The 14,985-nt window shown below is 36.4% G+C and overlaps 2 non-coding genes across 2 annotated transcripts; both read right to left on the bottom strand.

Moving 5' to 3' along the window:
* Window positions 1–530: 530 nt before the first annotated feature.
* On the bottom strand, window positions 531–661 carry LOC141339451 (small nucleolar RNA SNORA9). Its single transcript, XR_012356040.1, has one exon. It is a non-coding gene; the product is annotated as a small nucleolar RNA SNORA9 (small nucleolar RNA).
* Window positions 662–941: 280 nt separating this feature from the next.
* LOC141339450 (small nucleolar RNA SNORA9) lies at window positions 942–1,073 on the bottom strand. The gene has a single exon (XR_012356039.1). It is a non-coding gene; the product is annotated as a small nucleolar RNA SNORA9 (small nucleolar RNA).
* Window positions 1,074–14,985: the final 13,912 nt, after the last annotated feature.

Genomic DNA, 14,985 nt, shown 5'->3' with positions numbered 1-14,985 from the left:
ATTTGCATACTTTCACAATTGCACTAAAGTAAAAGTATACTTTTAACTAGTGTATTTATAGTGTATCATTTTTTAAAATTTAGCACAAAATATAAGATTGTACTACTAATATACTTTCTTGTATTTTATTTTAGTGCACTCAAGTACACTTTATTGTTACATGGGCATGCCACCTACAGGCTTGAGAAATAATAATAAAAAAAAAACCACAAGTTTCTTTTAAAGATTTTTGCTTTTTATTTTCAGCAGAACATTAATTAATCCAAAAACAAATTACCAAATAAAAGCTCCTGGGTTATAACACTACTCAGCATTTCAACAAACGCACTAAAAATAATGTAAAATATCAATGTCACTGAATGCTATATGTAATACTGTCCTAATATCTTGCCTTAATCAAAATGACACTTGATGCAACACCACAGCAAGGCTGAGCTTCCTCCCTGTAAATGACAAAAAAAAAAAAAGCAATTTAGATTGTATGGGAAGATCACTTTCTCCTGTAAAATAAGATTATAGACAGCTAGTTGAAATGTTTGAAGATTATATAACCATGCTGCGCAGGGCACCGCAGCAGGCCTCAAACCACCTCAATCTCTCTAGCAGACATCTCAGGAAAGGCAAAAGTCACAATGACTTGACCTTGCTGGTAAGCCTGCAATTATGACTTCTCTTTTAGAGAAAGCGTAACTGAAATTATATTATAATCCTTTGCTTTGAAAATGGATATGAATTATGTTTACCTAACAAACTCTTCTTGTAGCAGATGTGAGATAGAAGCTCCTCGCAAAGATGCCATCAAACTCACCAGATGAACGTTCTCTGAAGGCTTCTAGGAAAATCCATTTTGCTGCAAGAGAAAGATAACTTGAGTACATTTCACAAGCAAAAGGTTTGCATTGTTTAAAATTCCAGTGCCTCAAACACATGTTTGAAGTATTGTTTGTCTGAGGTTTCTATAACCATGCTGTATAGAATGACCAGCACGGCCTCAAACCACCCCATTTCTATTTAGCAGACACGATAGGAAAGGACAGAGCCACTTTAGGCTCAACCTCGCTGACGGTCTGCAAGATATCGCACTAACGTTACATTCATGACGCACTACAACCTGCTTAATAACAATTTAGTTACCATAAAAAAAAAACATTAACTATTGAAAATCCAATTACTTTTACATGTAAATAAAACTACAAAACAATTTAACTTAAGGAACACAGGCATCCGAGCTGGTATCACACGTGTCCCCTTGTGACCACGTGCTTTAAAAAAAAAAAAAAAAACTTACTTAAAAAATACAACGCAAAAATTAAGACAGAATGTAAAGAAGTGTATTAAAATACAAATCTTAATCCTAAAGTTTTTTACAGTTAGTTACAGTTAATAGCAGACAAGAATAGTTAACTTACTACTATAGCAATTTAAAAATACTCCTTACAAATTTGTACGCCTACTGTATCATATAAAAGTAAAATGAACTACAAATAATCTGTTGTGATATATTCGCAGAGAAAATCAAATCTCACCTTTAAAGAGAGACGAGAGAGAAGCCACCGCTCGCACTGCGGTCTTCTAAGAAAGAATGATTCGGAAACACGTCATTACATAGACTCTTTTTCTTCTTTTGAGGTTTAATGCAGCTCGCTTTGGCGCTTTACTGCCACCAACTGGACAGACATGTGGTGCATTGAAGAAAAATATAATAACGTATTCTGATATAGAAACTTAAATCAGCTCCTTAGAACATTTACTGTAATAATATAGCATACACCATTCTGGACAATTGTTAGAAAGATTTGCAATGTTATTTTGACGTCCGTGTTTGTTTGTTTTTTCTTCTTCCTCCTGAAGATCAGTGCTTATTTTTTATATAGACTAGTAACTAAGCCTAAACTTTTTTTTTTATCATGAAAGTTTTTTTTTTAATTATTATTCACTTTCATTACTTAGACAAGATTGTTTGTGAAACTTTTTTTCTCCATTTGGTCCGCAAATAGCTAATATCAGCTGCAATAACTATTCAATTATTCATGGCAGCTTTAATTTAATCTTTTGATGTTTTCTGAACATTTAAATACCATTTCGCAAATAAATATTATTATTTTAGGGAGATTTGACACGTCTAATTGAAGAGAACGTGATGTAAACCGAGACGTTTTCGTTTATTGACCAAAAGAGGGAAGCACATCATCGTTAATTCAATGATAAGAAACGAATGTAATGTTATGCTAGTTAAAGTCAAATAAATGTTATTCGTTTTGTTAATGTCTGTAAAAAATAAATTACACATTTTTAAAATCGAATATTTTGTTATACGTATTACATTACATTATAACATATTAAAGGATAATTCAGTCTCATTTAATGCACCTTATGATGGTTAAATGTGCTCTGATTATCTCTAATGATTAAACAATAGTTTAAAACAAGACAAGGTGTTTAGTAGTGATTATTGAGCTCCACATCCGTCCGCCTTCCATGCCACTTACTCCGGGAAACGGAAGTGCTGACGTACAGAAGCAGTATTGGAGTGAAGAGGTTAGGAGAACGTTCTGTGGGAACCTTCTATGAACATAAATAGAACGTCCCTATTGGTTAGCCAGGAACGTTTTCTTAACGTAAATAGAACCCCTTTAGGTTAGGGGAGCGTTCTGGGAACCTACTGGGAATGTTCCGAGAACGTTGCGGGAACATTCCCGGAAGTTTTCCCTTAACCTAAAGAGAACGTTCCAAGAACGTTTCTGTAACGTTGAGAATGTCCCCGGAACATTCCCAGTAGGTTCTCAGAACGTTCCCCTAACCCAGAGCCGTTTAGAAACTATACTAAACGGCTCTGCCCTAACCTAAAGAGAATGTTCTATTTACGTTAAGAAAACTTTCCTGGCTAACCAATAGGGAACGTTCTGGGAACCAAAAATTGCTAGCTGGGGAGTAGCATTAATATCCTTATTTTATAAATAATTTCTTTTGAAAAACGCAGAGTAGCTTGACTATATGCTGCAATGTGGAGTTATATTTAGCACACATCATGCTGTCATTTAATTCAGTCAATTTTAATCGATATAATATTTTGATCCTTACCAGACTCTTCCTTGAGACAGCATTACAAATATAAAGAATAAAAAATATCTTTGGGCCGCGGCCCCTTGGTTGGGAACCCCTGATGAGAATCCTGCCGTTTCCAATCGTTACACTAGAGGGCACTCTAATACTGTTATCATGCTGAAGTCTCGTCTATCTATTGCTTGCTAACACACAATTTCTGAAACTATAGATTTTCTCTAAACTCACAACATGCAAAACATCTCTTGCAAAACCAAACACTTCTTTCAAAAGTATTTTAACTCAAAAAATAGCTGTTTTTACATTGTAGGCTTAACTTTACATTTCAATGATTAACCATACATGCCAAACACAGATATGGCAAATGTAAAACACTGTGTCTTTTGCTTGTTCACTGTGCATTGGAGTGCACAGAAGTTTGTCATCACACCTAGCCTATGCATGTATGTACACAATATACAGTGTGTATGCACAGCTTTATTATTATTAAATTAATTTGAATCAATATCGAACTGACCTGAGCTGTAGAATAAAACTTTTGGCTTGTTAGAACTAGGTATTTACAGCAGAATTTTATTTTGTTACTATAGACTACTGTTTTGAAACAATATCTATTGTCTATACCAGGGGTCCCCAAACTATGGCCTGCGGGCCAAATGTGGCCTATACCCCCACATTTGGACCGGCACTCTGGACAATGCCAGAGACATATTTTGAAAATGAAAAATGAAAAATTTTAAATATATGTTTTACTTATATCATATCGGTTTTTGATAATAAAGGTTGGCTTTCAAACTAAAATTTCCCTTAGTTATTAACATAGCCTAATTTGTTAAATTCACCAACAGAATGGTACATTCAACATGCGCGAACCAGCTAGAAAATTCAGAGCGATGACAAAATGACCCTTTTGAGGTGGAACTAGCACTGCTTGTGGGACAGGTGCAAAAGCAAGACTTAACTCATCTTGCAGTTACCCAAAGTTTTTCAGCTGAGAAACCAGTGGCCCCATTCCCAGTTGAAAAGTCTGTGGAACCACTGAAAATGAAGGCAGAGTTTGACGTACGTGATTCAAAAAACACAGTGGATTCTTGAATCGATTTTGCTTGACAAGCCTCTCAAGGCTGCGGTTCTCTCAGTTGGTTGTGTATCTTTTTCTTCCACACTTTTTCCTTTAACTCAACTTTCTGTTAACATGCTTGGATACAGCACTCTGTGAACAGCCAGCTTCTTTGGGAATGAATGTTTGTGGCTTACCCTCCTTGTGAAGGGTGTCAATGATTGTCTTCTGGACAACTGTCAGATCAGCAGTCTTCCCCATGATTGTGTAGCCTAGTGAACCAAACTGAGAGACCATTTTGACGGCTCAGGAAACCTTTGCAGGTGTTTTGAGTTGATAATCTGATTAGCATTAAAAGGCAGAATAAATACAGGTAAAATCATAATAAAATCATAATAAATTATTAATAATAATAGTAGTCAGTCCGGCCCATGGTATTTTCTTTTATAAACCGACCCGGCCCCCCATTAAAGAAAAGAAAATTATGTGGCCCTCTCAGAAAAAAGTTTGGGGACCCCTGGTCTAAACCGTTGTACACGCTCAGAAAAGAAGGTAGAAAAGCTGCACTTTTCAATGGGTAGATGTTTTTTGTACCCATATTGGTAACTTAAAGAGAACATATTAGTAGCCTAGCTAAAAATGTACCTCAACAAGGCACAGCCAGTGACAGCTTTTCTACCATTTTTAGAAATGAAGGTGACTGACTTGTATGGATATTTAGTATATATTTACAAAGGGCTGTAAACAGAAATGCAAAGGTGAAAATGTATTTTCGATCGTATTAAGGTATATTAAAAAGTGAAGGGGTAAAATAAACGATTTCTTCCTCAAAACATTAAGTTTTTCAAATTATGTTTTCACACATGGTCATTTGGGTGTATATCAGTAAATAAGCACTGAAGAGAAAGAGAGAGACTATAGGTTTCCCTCATTCTTTCTCTTTGTGTGTGTGTGTTATTGACAGAGATTTTGAATCAAACATGAGGAAGAGTTTCTGCCAACACGGCTAAAATAAGACGCCACTAAGACAAGAAACTTTTCCAAAGTTGATGTAATGGTTTACTGCAGAGCAGAGTGGGCGTTTTCAGTTCATTCCTACGGCAGGAAAAACTTCACCCTGTGATTTGTGGGATTAACAGCGGACAGACGAAAGCGTTGAGAGCGACCGAGAGCGAAAAATCACGGAATACTTTACATTTCTGCAAAAAAAAAAAAAAGGAGTGGACGCCGTCCGTCCGGAAGCTGAGGTTCAGGTAGTGACATACCTTTTGAGAGTTTAAAAACATCCAGACTGTGCTGGAGTTACTGCTGGATTTAATCATATTTACAAACTGGACGCATTTAAGTTGTTATATGTATGTTAAATATCGAAGTATCCTTACTTCGAGCATTCGAAACAAAACCCTGCTGAAAAAAACAGCATATGCTGGTTTTTTCAGCAGGGAATACAGCTGCAAACACACCTCAAAGCGGATTCACTGCTGTCTGCGGCACTGAGCGGTTTATTAGTACTATTAAACACAACAGTAGCTGCGTGTCCATTACATATTTGCCCAATACTTTGGCGCTGTTTTATAAATGTCAATTAAAAAGTATTGCGAAATGACGGCCTTTCCATTAACCGATGTTATGAGACTGAAACCTAATTTTTCCTCTCGCGATAAGTCATATGGCAACGGATTTTTGTGGAATTTGGTCTATATCTAATCATATGTGACTTGTAAATGCGAAAAAAAAAAAACGTTTCCATTGCTGTCTTGCTCTCTTAGGGGAGAGTGGGGACGGTTGCAACACTTTTTGCATTTCCTTAGTTTCTCAGAGACTGTTTGTATTAGAAAGCCGAAAATTTAATAGGCTACAATAAAGCCACATCTGTCAGCTACTCACCCATATTGCTAAAACATGTGTACATATGATAATATACGTGCAATTTACACTTAAATAGACAAAGTGAAATGTCATTAAATCATTCTTAAATATAATTTTGCAATTTCTTTATTTGTGCACAGTCATAGTCTTTAATAAGGTAAATTGGCTGTAAAAAAAAAAACAAAGAATAGTAAATGAAAAACATTATGTAACAAGTAGATTTTTTTTTACCTATTCACTTAAAAAAGGAGCGATACCTAACTATTAAAGTGGTTCATTAGTATTATCATTATAAAATTACAATTATGTAATGTTATGGCAAGCTTTTAAATCAATGTTGTGGTAAGGGACAGCATGTTGTTGCAACTGTCCCAACAGTGATAGCCATGATAAAATTGGTATATTAGCTTGACACAATATAATTGACACTAGCTATGTCTATTAGAAGCTCAGGACGCACTGATTAAAATGTTATGTTTTTACAATGCGTCACACAAACAACTTAGACACTATGACCAAAAATCTCATCTTTAAAAAAATTTCTTTTTTACCAAGAAAATGATTTTTGGTAGAAGTCACATGTGGCTGATTTCTTCCAGGAAGTATGAGGGGCCAATAAAGCATGTGCAGTATGAATATTATCTCTGCATCTTATTCCTGCTTGAAGAAATAAGCAATGTTGCAACTGCCCCTTGTTGCAACCGTCCCCACTCTCCCCTACTACACAAAGTGGCCAAGACTGCAAGTGTGAGTTTTGGGACATGCTCTTTGTCTTTTATTAGGCCTGTTTTGAAGGATGCATCAGGTGTATCCTTCACATCCTTCAGTAACCTACAATCATTTGCACACAGTCCAATTCATAACAAAATGATTAGCTGAAACTGAATTGGTACTGAGCTCATCCAATTTTATTATGTAATGAAAGATAGAAAAATATGATTTTGGAGATGGAGGCATTGGGGGTCAGAAATTTCCCTGGCTCATAGAGTTAACAATTAATCCTGGTTATTCATAACCTGATGTGTCACAATGTACATTCCTAAATCATGAGTTACTGTTATTATTTGCTTACTTGCAGTCAAAATTAATGACTATAAACACAATTTCACATTTGGTTTTTATCCATTGAAAATGCATAGCATTCAATAATTTGCAGTTGTATTGGGCTTCCCATATCTCTGGAACTGAACCATACAGGGCTTAAAAAATGATATTTAACACTTCTTGAGTTACTGGGATGCAAACTTCTGGAAATAATTGACATTTTAGGCACTCAGACTTGCATGTTCTTTTTAATTGTCTTAATAGCAAGGGAAAAAAGATACCTTTATATGCAAAAAGGATCAGCTGAACGCAAAGTGACCACATTTAGATTTCAACCATTGAAAATGGGTAAAATTTAACAAATTGGACATTAAATCACACTGGGCTCCTCATATCTCTGGGATTAAGCAATATAGGGCTTTTAAAATGAAGATTACATATGAAAAGTTTATAAAGAACTAGAATTTTAATTGATATTAAGATATTTTAATGCGTCTTGAGTTACAGGCAAGCAAACTTTGGAAAAGAATATGTATAGCAGACTCAGACAGGTATGTTCTGTATGCAGTTGTTTTGATAGAGGGAAACAAGATACATTTCTTACCTTCCTCTTTAAAAGAAGGAAGCTGAATGTAAAATCAGCTGAATGCAAAGTGACCCAAATTAGTTTTTTGATCTCTGAAAATGTGTGCAATTTAACACTTTACACCTAGCCATATTGAGATTTCAATATCTCTGGAACTCAAATATATAGGGCCTTAAAAATAAAAATGCCAAAAGGAACGTTTATGTTATGACCTAAAATCTTGAAGTACAGGCATGCCAATTTTGGATAAAAAACTTTTCTTTACCAGTGTGTTTTGTTTACTGAAGCAGACTGCCCATCTTGACTTCGACCCTCTGCTCCAGTTTGTGACTCTGACAACTTGTTCTCTCTCATGCGCTCACTGCTTGCCTGGACAGATCTATGTTATTGTTCTTGATACCAGAATTACTCTCTTTTGTGCAGCTGTTTTATACAAACCTTGTCCATTTGAGTACACTCTGCATGCTTATCTGGCTCTGTTTGCTTCCTGGTTTTGGACCATTGCCTGGCCCCTGACTACTCTCCTTATCATTAAGATGATCTAGCGTTTGCAGCTTGCCACTAGTTTCCAGTGTTTTTTCAATCAAAAGTTGAGTTGATTTGCTTTTTACCCCTGTGTCCCTTCTTACTGAAAAACGTGACACATAGTGCTACTGCTGCGTTGTTAAACTTGTGATTTGAATGTACGTTATATGTTGAAATGCTGACAGAATTGCAACTGACAGCATGTGCACTGTAGCATGATACTATAATCTCTCTCTTCAAAAGTAGATTGCGTAGACATTTTAATTGATCACGATCTAAATATGATATTGCACACCCCTATATTAAACCCCAAATGAGTTTCCCATTGAATGAAAACAGTATCTACTTTCTCCCAGGATATATTATATAGTAAAATATTGTGTTGAGTGCAACTGGTTGCTTTGTTTAAACTTATCAGCATCCTGATGCAAAATGGAGGGCTATTTTATTAGAGTAAAGGGCTTTCTTTTGTGATAACAACCGGCTGGATGTACATTATTACACTTATTACACGGCTACTTGCCACAAAACTAAATAATTAGACATGAAATACTAATTTGAGTTGAAATATTTGAACGCAAAGCTTCCTCGTAAAAAGCAGTTGCTAGCAGAAATCAATCCTTGTCCTGGGGGACCCCTGATCTGCACATTTTGCATGTCTCCCTTATTTAACAAACCTGATTGAAATTAGCAGCTCGTTAGTTCAGTTTATGTATCTCTCTCCTAATGAGCTGATGATCTCAACAGGTGTGTTAAATAAGGGAGACATGCAAAATGTGCAGAGCAGGGGTCCCCCAGGACCAGGGCTGTATCCGAAATCGCCCCCTATACCCTCAAATAGTGCACTATTTGAGGGGACAGCCAGTTTAACTGGTGTTCGAAACCATAGTGGACGTTCTCGAGTGCACTCATTCAATCCCACAATGCACCGCAAAAACGAGTGTACAAACGATGTACGCTCAACAGCTAGAGATAACCCATAATGCACTGTGAGAGTCATGCGCCGACTGAATTCCCGCGTCTCGCCAGACGATGGCGCCAGCAGCTGAATCATCCATCTGTTCATTTTACAACGCGCTGGTCCACGGCTAATACAGCGTACAACACAGGTGCCAATTCGTTGTAAAGTGGTTATTAATTTTTTTAACCAGGGTTTATACGTAAATTCCTTGACATAGTTCAAGATAAATCCTTTAATCTTACTACTCGAACTGTCAGTTTTAAATGATTGTTAAACTGCAAGCAATACTATGCAAAAGCGGCAGTCCTTCCGGTGCAAAAAATATGACTGTTTGTAAAAGGAAATTATTAAATTAGTTTTTAAATAATTATTTATTTCACATGGGTTTGAATCAGATTCAGCCAGATTGATTGCAACGTTATATTGTCCTTAGCTCTGTTTTTCCACCGTGTGCCACTTGCATAAACACCGCACCCATTAGGGCTGACTTTGTTGTTTCGCAGGCTATGTTACGTCAGAACTCGTAACTGGGAGTACATCGACCTAGTACGAGTTCACGAGTGGGAAGCCTACAGCCAAGTCAAATGCAAGTATCGTTCCTTTCATCAGACAGTGGTTTGATGTAAGCTATCGTATACTGTGCTTTGAATTAGAAACTGATTGTTCTTTCAAAATGTCAACCTGGCCTCATTCTGTCCGGCTCTAGCCATCGTCTTACCCTTCCCATGTACCATGTATGTGTGATTTGCATGTGTAAGTGTTTGTTTAGACTAGCTTTGTGTCCGTGATTCAGTTAATAAAACTTTGTGCACAATACATATGAGTATTTGGTTTTGATTCTCTGCTTGCAACAAAGTCAATTTAACGATTTAGATTTTTTTTTACCTGCTCTGAGTAGTACTGTACCTTAAAAAGGGTGGAAATTAATATTTTCTTTGCATTAATAAAAAATAATCAATATTGAGCGTTCACTAGACAAACTGGTCAATTGATTGTAATGTAAATTCAGCTTTATCAAGCTAATTCTATTAACTTATTCCAAATATTATAATTTATTATAACAAGTTATGATTAATTATTAATATTCCACCTTTGAGCTTTGATTTACTACATTGCTCATTGCATGATTCATGAAGTCAACAAAGCTGCCAGCACCCTAAACATGAGTGCCTCTCCTCTGCACAGTGTAACCTCAAAACTTTTTCTAATTTTCAAACCTCTTCTAAATCTAAAAAAAACCTCACCATTGCATTTATAAGAACTCCAACATGTAATTTTTTTTCTTTAAGAACATTAAAATGACCTTTTTTGTCAACATATTTCACTCTTAATGCGACCCCATGCAAAGCACGCTGGGAACTACACATCCACTTTTCAGTTAGTTGTGTCAACAAAAATTAATTATGTAGTCCCAACATAAAATGATTAAGTGGACTGAACACAATGAAATTAATTTAAGTAAGAAAATTTCAAGAAACTAGTTTTTTCGACTTATTCGACAGTAATTTGAACAAGTAATTTAAAAATCCTTTTTTTGAGTGAATGCAAAGGACAAGTTGACTTTAATACTCTCAGTTGCTCATTGAGATATCAACTGAATGAAACACCGCACACACAAGACAACAACCTCCAATGTTATTATAGACTCTCCAGTCCCTAGTAATAGAACTTGAGCTCCATTTTTTGTAACACTCATTTGACTCGTTTAGATAGCACCCTGAGTTCAATAAATTATTTTATATTAATTAATGTTTACCTTGAATTTTCCTGTTTTTTTCTGCCGATTCATGATGGTGCATCGGAAGATAAATTAATGTCTTTGTTGCAGACTTTGCATGGAAAAGTTGTTTAGATCATACTAACAGAGTAGCTTAGCACAGCGCCTGAGTTGCTTTATACACACAACTCTCAAATTATGAAGAAGTTCTAGGAACTTCTTATAAATTAGTTACTTAGATCTCGATTTGTATATTTACAACACAAGACCGAAATTGTCACATGGATCTAAACTCTGCAGAGACACCGGCTCTCCAGGATCAACGTTCCATACTCTGGACATTTTTACTCAATATGGAATAATCTAATATCCTATCGCAAAACAGAAATAAACGTGACAGCAGCCAGTAAGTGCATATCTCTAATAAGTCATGTTCTGCGTGTCTCTGTGTAAATGAATGGAACTGTTTCATTAGACTCCAGCTCATTTCAGTTGGATTAAGGTCTGGACTTTGACTTGGCCATTTCAAAACATTAACTTTGTTCTTCTTTAACCATTCTTTGGTAAAATGACTTGTGTTCTTGAGGGTCATTGCTGTCTGCATGACTCACTTTCTCTTGAGGTTCAGTTAATGGACAGATGTCCTGACATTTTCCTTTTAAATTTGCTGGTATAATTCAGAATTTATTATTCCATCAATGATGGCAAGCCGTCCTGGCCCCAGATGCAGGAAAATGGGTCCAAACCATGTGTCACAGATGGGACAGAGTTGTTATGCTTGAATGCAGTGTTTTACTTTCTCCAAACATAACACTTATTATTTAAACCAAAAAGTTCAATTTTGTCTCGTCTGTCCATAGAACAGTTCTACAATAGTCCTCTGGCTTGTCTGCATGATTTTTAGCAAAGTGCAGATGGGCAGCAATGTTCTTTTTAGAGAACAGTGGCTTTTTCCTTGCAACTCTGCCATCCACACCATGGTTGTTCAGTGTTCTCTTGATGGTGGACTCAAAAACATTAAGATTACCCAATGTGACAAAGGCCTTTAGTTGCTTAGAAGTTACCCTGAGGTCCTTTGCGACCTCATGGACTATTTGTTTTTTGTCATGATGCACTTCTACAAACATGATCAGACTTTAAAAGATCCTTTCTCTAGGTCATTCTCAGATCTATTCTGTAAATAAAACAGGGCATGCACTGATATTCACATGATATTCATTTCACTGACTGAAAACACCTCTGAATAGATGGAACCTAATTTCACCTGCAAATTAACTGCTGATCCTATGTAACACTGGATATTTTTTCTCTATAAATAAATGACAAAGAAAATATTGTTGACTTATTTGTTTAATTAGGTTCTCTCGGTCTACATAGACCCTTTTACAGCCCACGTGATCAAATAGTTGCGCGCGCATTTTGGCAACGGAAGTGGTGTTGTTCCCCACTGGCTCTAACGTGTTAGCAACTAAAGTTTATCAAAACGGTTTCCCAGCATCAAAATGTCTGGTTGTTGTGTTTACGGTTGCACTAATAGATATTCCACCAAGGGGCTTAAGTTTTATAGGATTCCGACAGGATCACGGCCGTTTCAGAAGAACCGGTGTCGCCTGTGGCTGCAGGCGACTATAGGGATAGTTCACCCAAAAATGAAAATTTGATGTTTATCTGCTTACCCCCAATGCATCCAAGATGTAGGTTACTTTGTTTCCTCAGAAAAACACAAACAAAGATTTTTAACAAAAACCGGTGCAGTCTGCCAGCCTTATCATGGGTGTGGATGGGCACCAAACCTTTAAAAGTAAACAAAAACATGCACAGACAAATCCAAATCACACCCAGTGGCTCGTGATGATACATTGATGTCTTAAGACACGAAACGATCAATTTTTGTGAGAAACTGAACAGTATTTATATAATTTTTTACCTTTGATACACAGCCACGTCCATCTGTCATGTGCACGAGTTTGGCATCAGTCACGTCACATGAGCACGCGCTCTGGCGTAGAATACGCAAACGCCGGAAGCGATCTGTCGCATGTATACGACACTCATGTATACGACACTCAAATTTTCATTTTTGGGTGAACTATCCCTTTAAACGTGTTGATTTCAACACACAAAACTCTGAGTGTATGTCATGGTATTTGACGTTCTGTACATGACCACAGACAACGTATTCATAAGCATCCAGTGATTCTCTCGGGTGTACACGCTCGGTTTCTCAACTAAATACGTATATATATCTGGCCACTGTATATTTGGCCATCTGCTAACGTCTTCTATCCACTCCACTATAGTACACGGATCTGGTAGCCGGATACCATTTGATAAAGTCAACTTTTCCAAATAACTTTCTCTGTCTGTGTTGCTTAATCCGCTCGCGTAGCTTGACACACTGCTGATTCTCGCCATACTTCCGTTGCCAATATGCGCGCGCATACGTTGCTACGTCATCATTGTGTACAAACAGTAAAAGGGTCTATTAGGACTTATGCGAAAATCTGAAATGTTTTAGGTTAAATTTTTGCAGAAATATAGAAAAATCTAAAGGTTTAAAAAAAAACGAAAAGAGTTTGGACTTTTGAGGAAAAAAAACAAAACATTTGTGCCTGGAGAAGTCCGTACACCACCCCTGGTATCTGACACAGATCATGTTTTTGCAGGTAAAGAATCAACATTTGGCGCCATGGCCTCTAAGAGGAATTTGTCTGGGGAAAATGAAACAACATCAAAGAGGTGAGATTTTTTTATCCTTAGAATGTTTTTTTTTTAAAGAAAAAGAAAAATAATACTGCAAAAAATAAATGAAAATAAGTTAAATAAATATCAGCTTCAGTTACAGTATATTAGTCATTAGGTTAGAATGTGGAATTATCTGACTTTTGACAGTTTTTCTTTTTTCTTTTGCTATTGATCGAAATCTGCACTGAATAAAATACTGATAGTAATGGACAGAGAAGATGTATGAGTGACTTTTGTGGAAATTAAGAGAGTTGTGCAAAATAGTTTGTTGTTGTGTTAGTATGATTCAGAGAGAATCTCCTGAACCCAGCTGTGTGTCCATGAAGAGTGACGGGTCAATGGACAATCCAGTAGTCACGTTCAGTGTGGCAGACTGCCTTGATAATGGGAGGTGAGGACAGCATAATTGTTTACAGGATTAAATCAGTTCATTAGATTGTATTTTCTAAATTGGAAAAGTGTGGGATCCTCGGGAAAGAACAGTGGTGTGCAAATATTTACCTGTAGTGTACACTATAGTTTAAAGTAATGAGAAGTGTACGTACATGAATTTTTGTTATTGATCAACCTTTGAACTGAAGAAAGAGAGACTTGGAGACAGGTGTATGAGTGACATTTGTGGAAATGAGGACAGCTGTGAGAATTGTTGTGTTAAATTGTTGTTGTGTTAGACTGATTCAGAGAGAATCTTCCGAACCCAGCTGTGTATCTATGAAGAGTGGCCAGTCAATGGGTCCTCCACCTGAATTCAGTGAGACAGTCTCTCCAGCTAATGTAAGGTGAGTATCACAGGATAAAATCAGTTAATTAGTATTCTTTGAGCTAGAAGAGTCTGTTGTGCTGAGGAGTAAACAGTAGCTTTTTGTGCTATTCTGTTATTGAAAGTGTGAAAAAAATGAAGAAAGCAAAATTGTCTCCAGCCCTTTCCCATCTAATTGGCCAGTTGTAACCTTAATATTTTACTTGTGTATTTAACAATTTTAAATGTAATTTAGTAATGCTGACTTAACTGACGGAACTTAGCTTGTCATATAATTCAAAAATTAGTATAGAGATTTTTTGCATTCAACTGACTTGATTTTCCTTGTCCGTTTGAGATAAAATGATATTATATAATAATAAACATCTTATTAAAAAAGATACTCCCGAACATAAGCATGACACAATCAGTCATGCGACACACGGTAGCCAATAGAATTTCACAACCAAGGTCGACGCAAGGCTTTTTCTAGCAGCATTTTTTGAATTAACAGAGACTTCACTGCACCCAGGATGAGCTTTACAATGGACTGAGATGGCGATCGGAAGACTTGGAATATTAATACTTCTTGAATACATTATGACTGTAGTTGTATCTGCCTGTTAACTCCTGTGTTTTATTGACAAATGGTAGGATTAGGGACAGGGGTTGGCTT

This window comes from Garra rufa, chromosome 7, assembly GCF_049309525.1.
Source record: "Garra rufa chromosome 7, GarRuf1.0, whole genome shotgun sequence".
Lineage (NCBI taxonomy): Eukaryota > Metazoa > Chordata > Actinopteri > Cypriniformes > Cyprinidae > Garra > Garra rufa.
The sequence above is the reverse complement of the archived record's forward strand: the minus strand, read 5'-3'. Positions and strand labels throughout refer to the sequence as shown.